The following is a 13158-nucleotide window of genomic DNA, read 5'->3' as shown; positions in this document are numbered from 1 at the left end:
ACCCTCTCTCCAGCTCACAGCAAATAAGAGACATTTTGCAAGCTTGCTTCCCAAAGGTCAGCAAAGATGGCTGTGACTGGAAGACGAAGATGCTTGAGGTGATGTGCTCTGAGGATCAGTGATTAAGAGCTGGGAAAGAGTGGGGAATGCTGGTGCTCACACAAGGTGACCTGCTGCTTGGTGCTGCGGGGTGGCCACGTCAGGCAGCATGGCCAGAGGCAGAGAGAGGAGCCAGGGAAAGGACACATACCCTGCGTGACAACAAGCGGCACAGACCTCCCTGGGGAGGGACAGCTGGGCGTGGTGAGGGCACTCCTGGAGGGGCAGAAATCACTACTCCCACACCACAGAGCAAGACCCACCATCGAACTCTGCAGCAGCCTAAACACAGAATGGGAAAAAGATTTTTGTCAACAAAACTCCAGTTGTCAGAGGTATCAAGAAGAGGATTTTAGGTGAATTGCTAAATTGTCTCCAAATATTATCTCCCATATTATCCTTGACCAGAAGAACATTTGTCACTAGTCATAGTCCAAGACTGGATACTGGAGCTGGGTGATTTGTGGTCTCTGGTCCCAGTCAAGTGTTTCCTCCATTTCATTTATAGACTTCTCTAGAAAAAAGGGAGATCCTAGTCTCAGGGGGAAAATAATCTCTCTTATCTTCTGAAGCAGAGATTTTCAATATCCTGTTAATCATGAAAACACTTTAATCATTCAGTATCATACATATTCCCCCCAAACAGGCCTGCCATGTTTCTCCTCATGGAGGGTTTTCTAGGACAGAAATCATGTCTATGCATGGAGAGAAACTTTTTATAAGGACATGCAGTGATAGGATAAGGGGGAATGGTTTAAAATTAAAAGATGAGAATTCAGATTAGTTATTAGAAAGAATTTCTTCCCTATGAGGCTGCTAAGGCACTAGAACAGGTTGCCCAGAGAAGCTGTGGATGCCCCATCCCTGGAAGTGTTCACAGTCACATTGGATGGGGCTTTGAATCATGTGATCTAGTGGAAGGTATCCCTGCCCATGGTGGGGGATTTGGAACTGGGTAATGTTTAAGATCCCTTCCAACCCACACCATTCAAATAGAAGATTCTATGATTCTGTGTCCAGCTCACTGCACAGAACAAGTCCCATCACAGACGAGATTGTGCAATGAACCCCTGGGATCCTGAGTGACTTCCTCTGCATTGTGTACTGAAGGTTCAACGCACCCATTTCAGTGTGTAGCAAATACAGCACTTGTATAGAACAAACCAGCTCCTCTGCAGTGCTCCAACTTGAAATTTCTGCATAACAACTCTGATCAAGACATTGAACATCTGGAATTACAGGCAAACATCCAAATATGGCAGATTTCAACCAAACATAATTTTCAGCAGAGATGGTATATGTGAAAGAGCTGGAAGCATAACAGTTCTATGAGCCCAGAGCCAGCCAATCCTGCCAGAACTGAAATCTCCTACTCACTCATTATAAAATCAGCTTTTTTTTTTTTACAACAGAAAGCAAGTATTTTTGGCTTTTTTTTTTTTTTTTTTTACAGAATTTTTAATCAAAGACCTAGAAGAGCCATTCCATCTCTCTTTCTATTCTCCCTGTGCTTCTCAGGTACTAATTATCTGGTTTTCAATGCTGTCACTATTGGCCTGACTTTCCATGCCTTATTCAGAGCATAAGGAGTCACTGGAAGTTTTTCTGCTGATTCAAGCCCTGAGCACACATGCAGTCTCCAGAGAGTTTGTCAGGGAAGGATGTGCCTTTATCCAGTCCAAAGCCATTTGGATTGAAAACTCAAGAGAGGCCTCTGGAGTCAATAAAAGGAAGCTGCAAGTGTCTCCCAAAGCTCACTGTGTCCCAGCACTTGCTGTCTCCTCCCTGCCTTCTGAAACAGTACAGACATGAGCAAGACAGTGGAGAAACAAGGCTGCCACCATGGGAAACACTGTAAGTAAAGAAAGAGAAAGAAAATCCCAGGAGCTGCAGCCAGTCTCCCCACAGACCAAAAACCAGGGGAAACCTGGACAACCAAAAAACATGTTTTCCTCCAAAACACAAATTTGACATAAACAGCTGTGGGGCCTCTGGAGATGCACATGCAGGGGGCACATCACTTGCGTCTACAGCTTCTAAACTGAAATGTTTATGACAGAGGAAGAACCAGGATTAGACCTCTGGTCAGAAGAACATTACAGGTTTGGGTAACAGATAGTCACTTCTTGTTATCATGTCTGTAGAATGAGTTAAAACTAGATAAAAATTTAGGTATAAAAGCAACATATATCATGCCTCAGTAGCCTTCTCACCTTCCTCCAAGGGAAGAAAGGCTGCACCCAAATGACTCTTACAATCTTCTTCCTGGCAAACAAAAAATTTCCTCTTTAGAGTACTTCAGTGTTGCAGGGTATATTTCATAAAGAGCAGAAAATCCTTTGCTAGGGAGCAGCAGTTTGCTATTAACAAATGCAGAGTGTTACTGCCTAGTGGAGCAGAACAGCTCACAGCAAACCTCTTTTTCCCTTTTGATTGAAAAAGTCATACAGTGTCTCAGAGACAGTATCTCCTATTTTCATAGCTGCTTCCACTGCTAGGATAGAACTTTGCATAGCTGCCTGAACACTAGAATTAGTCCTTGGCATAGCAGTGAAAATTTGGTCATTGAGCTACCAGTGAGAATTTGGCCATTCAGCTAGCAAGGAAACCATCTCTGAACTTTTGTACAAGGTCTTATAAAACATTAATATATCCAATAGCAGAAGTAGCAGTAAGATTCAATACAGCCATAGACAAAGTCATGTCAACAGCCCAGGTCCAGGCTCCCTCTGTTTCACTCCAGACTCTGATCCCAGATTGATAGCAAAGATTTCATCTTATTTAACTCCCTCTTGGAGGAAAAATGCACAGCTGACAAGATAATTTTTCCATTATTGTCTCCATCATGATCATCTAATAGACCTGCACCCCTAAAGGTTTTTCTGTTTCATGGTGCACACAACAGAGCATGGAAAACCTGAGAGTTTGTCTGCCATGAAATGGGGACATGCTAGTCCCCTCAAGCAGGAGAGAGATAAGTCTCAGCATAAGATGGTGTTTGTCTTTTTCAAGGCCATCTAGAGTCATGGCAACATAGACAGCCCAAACGTACATGCTTTGACTTGATGCTGATAATTCCATGTGCCTTGCCAATTCTTCTTCTGTCCACGGCCTTCCTTGCCTAGGCCAAGGAAGAAGTTTCTGTAGAGTCTTTCTGTTCCTGAAGTAGCACAGAGGAAAGGGTGATCTGGCATCCGTCTGTGGCTCTTCTCTCTCAATTCTTCCCTCTCTCCCTTGTGCTCAAGAAGGACAGACTTGCCTTGCACTTGGATCAGCCAGGCTTGGGGCCCAGGAGGAGTTGGGGGAGCAAAGGATTATGCTGAGATAAGGGAGGGAAGGGACATGGAGTGAGATCCCAGAATCTGCAGGCAGTCCCCTCTCTAGTATTCAAGTGTCTGGGTACCTTGGGGGTTATCACCAGAGAGGCAGTGCCTTCCCCTCAGACCCCTGGCCAAGCACCCCATGCCAGGACAGGGCTTCCTGCAGCACCAGCACCAGGCAGGTTGTCAGTGGTCCAGCCTGCCCCGTGCCTCCAGAGAGCAGTAAAGCAAGCCCTGAGATGAGCCAGGGGGATGATGCATTGCTGCTGCATTCCTATGAGATTCCTCCACTTTTGAAGGATGCAACACCTGCAAGTCACTCTGGGGGAGAAGACTGAGCCACAGTGGGATTTAAGGCAAGCCCACAGGGCCCTGCCAGACTTCCCCAGATGAACAGCAAGTTAGGCCTTGCTGCTCTGCTAGATGCATATGGCAGGAGTGCTGAGGTTCAAGGGCAATCTCTGGACAATTGAGACTCCATCACTGAGACTCCATCACAGCCCTCAATTAAGCCAGATGGGAGAAACTACCCTTCATTTCAGCTTTGAATTTGTTTTGTTTTAAACTGCAGCAACTGGGTCTTGTCATCTGTCTACCTGCTTTACTGAAGAGCAGTACTCTGTCATCACATCTCTGTTTCCAGCAGGCATTTAAGATTTGGATCAAGTCAGCCAGTGGCCTCCTGGGTGATTAGTCAAATAAATTGAACTCCCAACTGTTTCATTACAAAAGCAACTTTCCTGGTATCCTACTTGTTTTTCTCCCTCCTCTCAGAGCCTCCTTCAAATTAGCAGCATGTCTCTGAGCTGCAGGCTCCGGGCTGGACACAGCATTTCTGCTGCAGTCACCCCAGTAGAAAGCACAGTGGTGACACTGTTGCTCCACTTCTATCCCAGTGCTGCTCTTTTCATCCCAGACTCACTCTAGAATACTCCTCTGGGTGAATACCAGCATAAGATCTGTCATGCTGAATATGGACTTCCTTCTTCATTGACAAGATCTTTGTCCTAATGGTTTGTCAGCACCCAGCTCACATGGTTCCAGGTTCTTTTATAGAGTTGACATATCTCAGTAATTATTTTCTAATCTGTGTTTATTACAACCTTAGTATTGTAATTTCTTTTATGCCCCCTGATGCCTTGATCCAATCCAGCACCACATCCCACTGTTAACTGTCCCCTCAAAGAGGACAGGAAAATTCCTTCTCCTCCTAGGCACAAAGACATATTTACCTATCAATGGATATGTTGGCACACATCCCAGGCCATGCCAGCAGTTTTGTCCCCCTAGCTGTCAGTCTGAGAAGGGTTCCAGGGTGTGTGCCACCAGCACACCCTTGTCATAGCTGACTGCAGATCAGCCAGAAGAAACTCCTGGAAGAGAGTTTCTCCAGCACAGAGTGGGATTCAGCCCCAAGCTCTGCACCTTGTGTAGCAAAAGCCAAGAGCAAGGAAGGAGGGAAGTGGCTCTGTGGCCATGGCCTCTCCACCAGAGAACAGTGGCACTACAGGGAGGATCCACGCTCCTGTCCCCTTGCCATGTCTGCTGTGCCAGGCTGCAGCCATGCCCAGAGCAGAGACACAGCTCAGCAACTTCACATCAGCATATGAAGGAAGACTGTCTCCCACATCCCACCTCATTTTATATTCCTGCATCATGGCCACTGTGTATTCCTTGAATCCTTCCTGGGGCAACCAGGGTTTGGCTGAGGTGGCAGGCTGCTGGTCTCCAAGCCTGTGTCATTCCTTCATCCAGCATGCATCTGCAGCAGTGTCACAATCACTGCTATAAAGTTCAGGGTGGCCCCTTGCAAGGAAAAGAAGATGCATCAACATTGTCTCTCTGTGCCCAGCTGCTGGAAAAAACTTGAAGGTATTTCTAGCTGTTTGAGAGAGAGTTTAATGCATGGAAGAGTCTGTCCCAGCTCTGCTCCATGATTGCATCCTGTCCAAAGGAACAAGAGTCTGCCTCCAACTGCTGTGAAAGTGAAGATGTGCTTGGAAATCTGACCTAAGTCACCCAGCCTGTCATCAGAGAGTGTTAAAAAAGAAGAACCACTCCACAGAGACAACCAGGGCTTTTCTTCTTCACTATGTTTTTTCTCCAGGGTACTTATTTACCACAAATTTAAAGATCTTGCTTAGCACTACTGTGAGCCCAAAACACTCCAAGGCACTGGGGCATGGAGGGCACTGGAAAAAATTTTTAGCCAAATAGTTGTTTAATGCCTTTTCATTTAGAAGGCGTTCTGATGACATGTTCCACAGGGACGTGTATTCAAACACTCTCTCAAGATTCATTTAATGTGGGCCAGGTGAGACATGACCATAATGGGTTTCAATTTGATTTGGATTCATTTGACTGCCCTTCCAGAACTCTTGTTCATTACCAAATGTTTGCTGTATGAACTTTTTAAGTAGTAAAGTATTTTAATATCCACCAGTAGCTCTTTGGCTTGACTATTACTCAAGACACTCTCAAAAAGCTCACATTTCCTTTGATAAGCATGGAGGCACTGTTGCAAGGCAGTGAACACAACACAAAGGAGCTTGAGGGCTGAGTTAATTTTGTGTAAGGAGAAAACCTCAAATGCAGACATTATCTTTTGTTTCTAAGAGCAGATTTGTGAGATCATTACTGAAGGAAAAGAAATTAACTCAGTAGACTATGGATAATTTTTAGAATAAATGCAGATCAGACGTGTCATTTTTGGGGTCTGGATGACAGGCCATGCAGAGCTATGAAACTCTGTGTGTGTGTGTGTCTGTGTGTGTTGTATGTGTTTGTAGTGAATTAATTGACTGAGTAGCAGCGAACTCTGTAAGGAGGTGGGCCAAGAAAGAGATGCAGCAGTCCAAGCAGTGAACAGAAATCTCTGTCCCTCAGAAGTGAGCATTCACATAGCTATGCCTAAATTGGTGGCTTCAAGCAGCAGGACAAGCAAGGAGGAAGAGCATATGGCTTTTTTTCATGTTGTGGCTTATGCCAAACCTTTTGTCATGTATGTTGAGGTTTTGGAGGGATTTAGCACTTTACAAGCAGACATTAGAGGAAAAGGTCCATAAATGGGGTCCATATGATTGCATAAATAGAGGAAGGTGCATTTGGATGCTGCAAGGAAAATTTCAGGGATGGTCCTGTGACTTAAAAGAGAAAAGAGGCCTTAGTTTTATCATCCCTACAGATTGTCCCTGCCTTGCAGCTCTTCCTTATTTTCAGAATAGCTCCCAGAAGCTTACAAGAGTTCTCCTGCACATTGCAGATATTCCAGCCTGTAATACAAATATTCCACTCCCTTCTTCCCAGGACTCCTTCACCAGATCAGGATCTGGTGAAGCTTCAGGGGATCCTGAAGATATCTCAGGTTTTCAGAGAGAAGCAAATATTAACATTTCCAAAATCACAGCGTTCCTAGGGGGCAGCAGGGTGGCCAAAACCATATCTGACAGAAGCTCACCCCTCTGCATCTCCATCCAGTATCATGTGGCTTTCTCCAGCACGAACTCCTCCATCCAGAATAAAGGCACAGGCAAAGGGAATTCTCCTTGCTGTGGAAGCAGTGGTAATTTTCCCTCTAAAAGGAAAATTTCCTCCAATGTACAAAAAGAGAAACAATAAGACCACCTATATAATAACAAATAATATTGTTTGAGTTGTCAGAACTTAGTTTAGTATCTCCATCTGAAGTTCTCAGACCACAAAAACTGACTCTTATAGTGAATAACTTTTAAATCTGTTACGTATGAATGGATATTATTAATGCTATAGCAGTAGGCTGGAAGAGTGCACACATAAACACTTAATCCTAATCCAGAACACATACATGACTCCAGCTCTCTACAATTCCCACTCTGTATCTTTCAACGGCAGGAATTTCACATTACGATCAGTTCCAACTTTAGGTATCTTATTTTGGAAATAATCTTTTCAAAATATGTTAATGCCTTAAGCATCCCACACAGAACTAGTTGCTCTGAGTTCTCCATTATTCTTTTAGCATAGTGAATGCACACTTAAAATTTCCTAATAGGTACTAAGAAGCTCAAGGCAGAAAAGATTTCCAAAATAACTCATGCTATTTTCAGAGAATCCAATTTAAACAAGTGCCAGCTAAAATATATCTGGATTGAAAAGTTTTCTATAGTAACTTGCAAATACAAAATCAGTCACCAGGACAGTTCTAGCTGCTGTCTTTTTTGTCACAGACCTATACTTCTGTCCAGTTAAAAATTCCTAGTTTGAAAATAGAAAGGTGTGAGATGAGCATTGATTTTTATCTAAATGTTTCCAAAAACAGATTCATGTTTCTAAACCACAGATTACAGGTGAGGTCAAAGGATAAACCTGTCCAGGGGTTACTACAAGGTCAAAGGATGAGTCTGTCCAGGGGTTAGTACAAGGCTTGCTCTTGCAGCTACTGGAGGAAATGGAGCTATAGCTTCAGAACACAGGATTGATGGTCAGGTTCTGGCCAGTGCAAGTTTGGGCCAGTTGTGGCCCACAGTCTTCTGTGTGCATCTCAGAGACCTTGTGTTGTAGCATCCCAGACAAGTGCATTTGTAAGATCAAGACCAGAGGACCCACTGCACCTATTCTATTTTTCATCCTGGCTCCCTGTGGTAGTGGTCACAGGGCTTCTTGGATGAGGCAAGAGACAAGAATGTTGACTCTATGTTCAGAAGGCTTCATTTATTATTTTATTATATATACATATTACATTATAACTATACTAAAAAGAAAAATAGAAGGAAAGGTTTTCTCAGCAGGTTAGCTAAGAATAGAATGGAAAAGAATGAATAACAAAGGTCTGTGGCTCGGACAGAGAGTCCAAGCTATCTGGTCTGTGGTTGGCCATTAATTGTAAACATCCAAGACGGCCCAATCACAGACAAACCTGATGCATTCCACAGCAGCAGATAACCATTGTTTACATTTTGTTTCTGAGGCCTCAGCTTCTCAGAAGGGAAAAAATCCTAAAGAAAAGATTTTCACAAAAAGATGTCTGCGACAGCTCCACCTTTAAATTCTCAGTGCAGAGCAAAGCAAAAGCTACTTCATGATACAAAAAGGGGGAAAAACTGGAGCTGAACATAAAGAGAAGCTAAAAACTGGGTTTCAGTCACACAAAGCTATTGGGAAGTTCTGTTATTTTGTTTCCAAATGTTAAAGCCTTTGGTATGTTCTCTGCCCATCTGAAGGTCAGGCTGCAGATCTCAGCCTCTATGTGAGATTTTAAGCCTTTCAGCAAGCAATTTCCAGACTCCAGGCTCTCCTCACAGACTCCTGTGACCCTTACTGTGTGCACCCAAGTCAAAGAATCTGTTAGGAGGAGGTATGAAAGGTATGAAGGGCATGCTTGAATGCTCAGGCAGGCAGAGAAACATGGCTCATCCTTTTCAACATGTGCTCTGCTGTAAACCCTCCTGCCCACGCTGGTGCTGGGCTGGCCAGAGGGCAGCCCCTGCTCAGCACATTCAGATCCCTGGACACAGGTTCCTGCTTCTATTCTGAACAGCTTGGAGACAGTTTCTCTCCCACAGCAGCTCCTCATGTCCCTGCGCCACTCCCCAAACTCCCCTGCTGCCTTTTCATAGCTCAATCTTTCTATTTAGCTGCTTTACTTCCAACACCAACGACAGGTCCCCTGGGGCAGCTCTGTAAGTAGAATCAGCAGATGGAATTGTCTGCATCAAGAAACAAACAGCAAAAAACCTTCTTCTTTAGCCCTAGAGAAGTGGATGTCAAGGTCCTTCCCTTCCTGGAGAGATCAAGACTGTACAGGTCTCTAGTATGACATTAGCTGCCACAGAGCAGACCCCAGCACTCAGGAAGATTTGAAAGCCTACATCCTAGAAACTCAACAAGATCAATCCCACTGGGGATGGAGGAGCCAAAGCAGAGCACTGACTAGCACCCACACGCATCACTTCTTCCTCTGTCTCAGTTGGACAGACAGAGCACAAGCCATCAGGAAAGTTCACACACTGCTGCTTTAAATAGCAGCTAATTCCCAGAGCCCAGAACTCAACAGAAAGCTGCCTGAGGAAAAACATTCAACAGCCTAAAAATCCCAAATTAATTCATTCTGATTGCTGCTGCCAAATAAACTGAAGTGGATTAATGGCAGCACACAGCAGACAACTGAATGTAAGGGCTGGCTTTTTTCTTGTTGCTCAGCTCTCCAGAAGACATCACAGCACATCTCCGTGCAGAGAGCTCCAGCTGCTCTGCCCCTATGCAGCATTTGTGAGACAGGAGGCCAGGGGCTGGGGCTGGGGTTCCACGATCTGTGTGGGTATGCATCTGCTTTCAAGGACATGTTGAAAACACCGCAAAATCAGCCTGTGGAGGACCAGGGCTGAGTTTGCACCTTGCCCCAGCAGCCCCAGTGCAATTGCTCACCTTCATACAGCCCCAGTGCCACTTCCTCAGCACTAGCCCCGAAACACCTGCCCTGGCCCATCCCTGTCTGCAGAGGGTGTCCTCCTCACCAAGGATGTCACACTAAATTCCCTTTCTGCCATGTTCTGCCTATGTCAGACCCTCGAGGTGGATTCTCTTAAGACAGAAGCAACAAGTTACCTTCAGGCAGGGCTAGTGCCCACATCATGGGTATGGGGTTTCTGTCTTCCCTCATAACCCATCTGTGCCAGAACTTCACACACTGAAAATCAAATCTCCTAAATGAGCATGTGCACACCTGGGAAAATGGTGGTGGCTTTCTGTAAAGCACAGAAATTAAGAGTTCCCCATCTTCCATTTCATTTGGGAGTCTCATCCTCCAGCAGCCCTTAGCTCCTTGAAGCAATGTCCTCAAGGAGCTCCACCCTCACCTGTCAGCACCTCATCAACCAGCTTCTTGCTTTTGTTGGGTGCACCTGAGAGAGCAACATGCCCAGAAAACTGCTCCCCTCTTAGATTAGACACTGGAGATCCATGTACACCTTCAGATAACTCTATTCTTGGCAGTGCACAAGCCTCTTGAAACTCTGTGTTGCTTTTCTTTCAGCTTTTTGTCTGGACAAGATGGCCCTGCTCACTTTGTCCAGTTTAAGAAAGTTTTTGCCTTTTCTTCACATATTATCTTTGAGGTCTGGAAAACAGTTGTTTTCAGGAAGGAACCACTGAAATGTTGCTCTCACACACCAGAGGAGCAGACTCACCAGAGAAATCATTCCTGTCTAAATACTTACATGAACATGGACATTCACATGTCTGGGTGGGACTGCTGAGTACTAGCTTAAAGGACATCAGTCTCTAAGAGCACCAGCTGAAATCTTCCCACAGAGCTGCAGGAATTACCAAACTCTTCCTTCCTGCATGCCAGCTGGCAGTGAGATGCTGCAGTGTAGTAAGCTGCCTTCTTCCACAAACCCTTGTGGATGGCCATATCAAGAAATGTTGTTAGTTGGGATTTCTGGGAGCTAGCACATGTTTTCCTTTGGTTTTCTGACTTTTTATCACTGATATTTCCCTCACATGCATATTCTTCGTGTAGACATTCATGCAAGAACTTGCCTGATTTTTGCCTTAGCTAATAAAATTTATTCTCTCCCCTTCATGCCTTGCCTCTGCAAGAAATCATGTCATTTCTAGATCTAACCTGGTCTTGTGCACAGGGACATCTCTCTGGGTTCCCTGCAGGTCACACTGCAAGCTGTGCTGAGAGCAGGGCTCCTCGCTTTCCCTCTCAGTCCTTCAGCTTGCATAAGTAGTGGAAATATTCACAGCACAGAGGAAAACAACTCAATATCTGAGGGAGGAACCTCAGCTCTGATGGACATTCAGCTGCTTCATACAAAGGAAAAGAGAGTCAGCAGGAGGGGGTTGTACTGGGTTTGTTTGGACAGGCTTTGGTGGTGGGGGCACTACAAGAGCGGTCCCATGTCTGTGGATACCAACAGCCTGGTCAGAGAGAGAAAATTTCCCAGGAATTGTTCTGGGAAAAGCTGCGAGAAGCTCAGAGAAAAGAATTTAATAATTCTTACATTTCTGCACCTGGTGTTTGTGAACATATGGAATGTGTTATGGAAAGATGTTTACCAGAGGGTGATTTCTTAGTTAGCCAATGGTGATGGTGTGTTGATTAAAGGACCAATCAGGTTCATCTGTATAAAACCATGTATAAAAAGAACGGGTTTCCTAATAAAATTATTATTAGCCTCTGATCATGTATGGAGTATGTGTCACCTATCCTTCCCAGTCCTGACTCAATGGTGACACATGTCAAACAGAGCCAATGCCAAATGGCTCTGGGATGGACCTGCCACTGGTCAGGGTTAGACAGCCAAGAATTATAGTAATGTCTCTGTGGTAACGTATTTTAGGAGGGAAAAAATATTACTGTGCAGATTTAATTGCAGCCAGAGAAGACTGGGATGAGAATATGAGAGAGGAACAACTTTGCAGACACCAAGGTCAGTGAAGAAGGAGGGGCAGGAGCTGCTCCAGGCACTGGAGTTGGGATTCCCCTGCAGCCACTGGTGAAGACCACGGTGAGCAGCTGTGCCCCTGCAGCCCATGAAGGATCACCAGGATGCAGAGCTCCACCCAGAGCCCATGGAGGAGCCCTGCGATGGAGTAGGTGGATGCCTGAGAGGAGGCTGTGACCCTCTGGGGGGCCTGTGCTGGACCAGGCTCCTGACAGGGACCTGCAGACCCATGGAGAGAGGAGCTGGAGCAGATTTCCTGGTAAGACTCGTGACCTTGTGAGGGACCCATGCTGGAGCAGACTGTGCCTGAAGGACTGCGCCCTGTGTAAGAACAACCTGTGTTGCAGAAGCTCATGGAGAATTGTCTCCAGTGAGAGGGATGCCACACTGAAGGGGGAACAACTCCTGCCCCTAAGCAGCAGCAGAAACAATGTGTGATGAACTGAACCCCATTCCCTGTCTCCCTGCTCCTCTGGGGAAGGAGGTAGATCTGGGAAGGGGCAGGGGTAGAGGAGGGGAAAATGGTTTTTAATACTTTTCTAATTTCTCATTATCCTCCTCTGATTTTGCTACCAATAAATTCAATTAAAATCCTCAAGTGGAGTCAGTTTTGCCCATGATGGTATTTGGTGAGTGATCTCTCCCAGTCCTGATCTCACCTCATGAACATTTCTGTTATATTTTCTCTCCCCTGTGCACTGTTGAAGAGGAGTGAGAGCATGTCTTTGGTGGGTGCCTGGCATCCAGCCAGGGCCCAACCACTTCAAGGCCAAGAGCACACTGCAGTTAAAGCTCCTGGCTGCCTAGAGCTGGAGGGACCCAGAGAACTGTCCCCTCGTCTTGGCCATATTGAAGCTCTAATCAGAGGGCTCTGGAGAAAAACCTGCCTCTGCCAGTTTTCTCTCCCATTTTGTGACCCATTTCTAACCATGAAATCAATGCTGTGAATTCAGCCTGGACTGAGGAAGCTGAGCATAGGTAGAAGCTCATTTTCCTGTGAATACATTACACAGCAGAAGAAAGGATAGGCTAAATGTTTCCCTTTGCCTTCCTCAATCCTCCTCCTGCAAGATCAGAGCTAGACCAGCTGCAGTTTCCATGCCATAGCATGCTGCCAGCCTCATCAGTTAGCAGACTGAAATACTCATGTTTTTGTGTTGTTTTACACAACAGACAGCAGTTATGGAGAAGCATGCAGAAGAGGATGAGTTTGATCTCTGCCATTTAATTTGGGAAAAAAAATTAATTTGTCATTAAAAGGAGCAGAATCCCAGAAACTTCCCCCTACCCCTTTTGTCTACATACCA

This window comes from Molothrus ater, chromosome Z, assembly GCF_012460135.2.
Source record: "Molothrus ater isolate BHLD 08-10-18 breed brown headed cowbird chromosome Z, BPBGC_Mater_1.1, whole genome shotgun sequence".
Taxonomy (NCBI): domain Eukaryota; kingdom Metazoa; phylum Chordata; class Aves; order Passeriformes; family Icteridae; genus Molothrus; species Molothrus ater.
The sequence above is the reverse complement of the archived record's forward strand: the minus strand, read 5'-3'. Positions refer to the sequence as shown.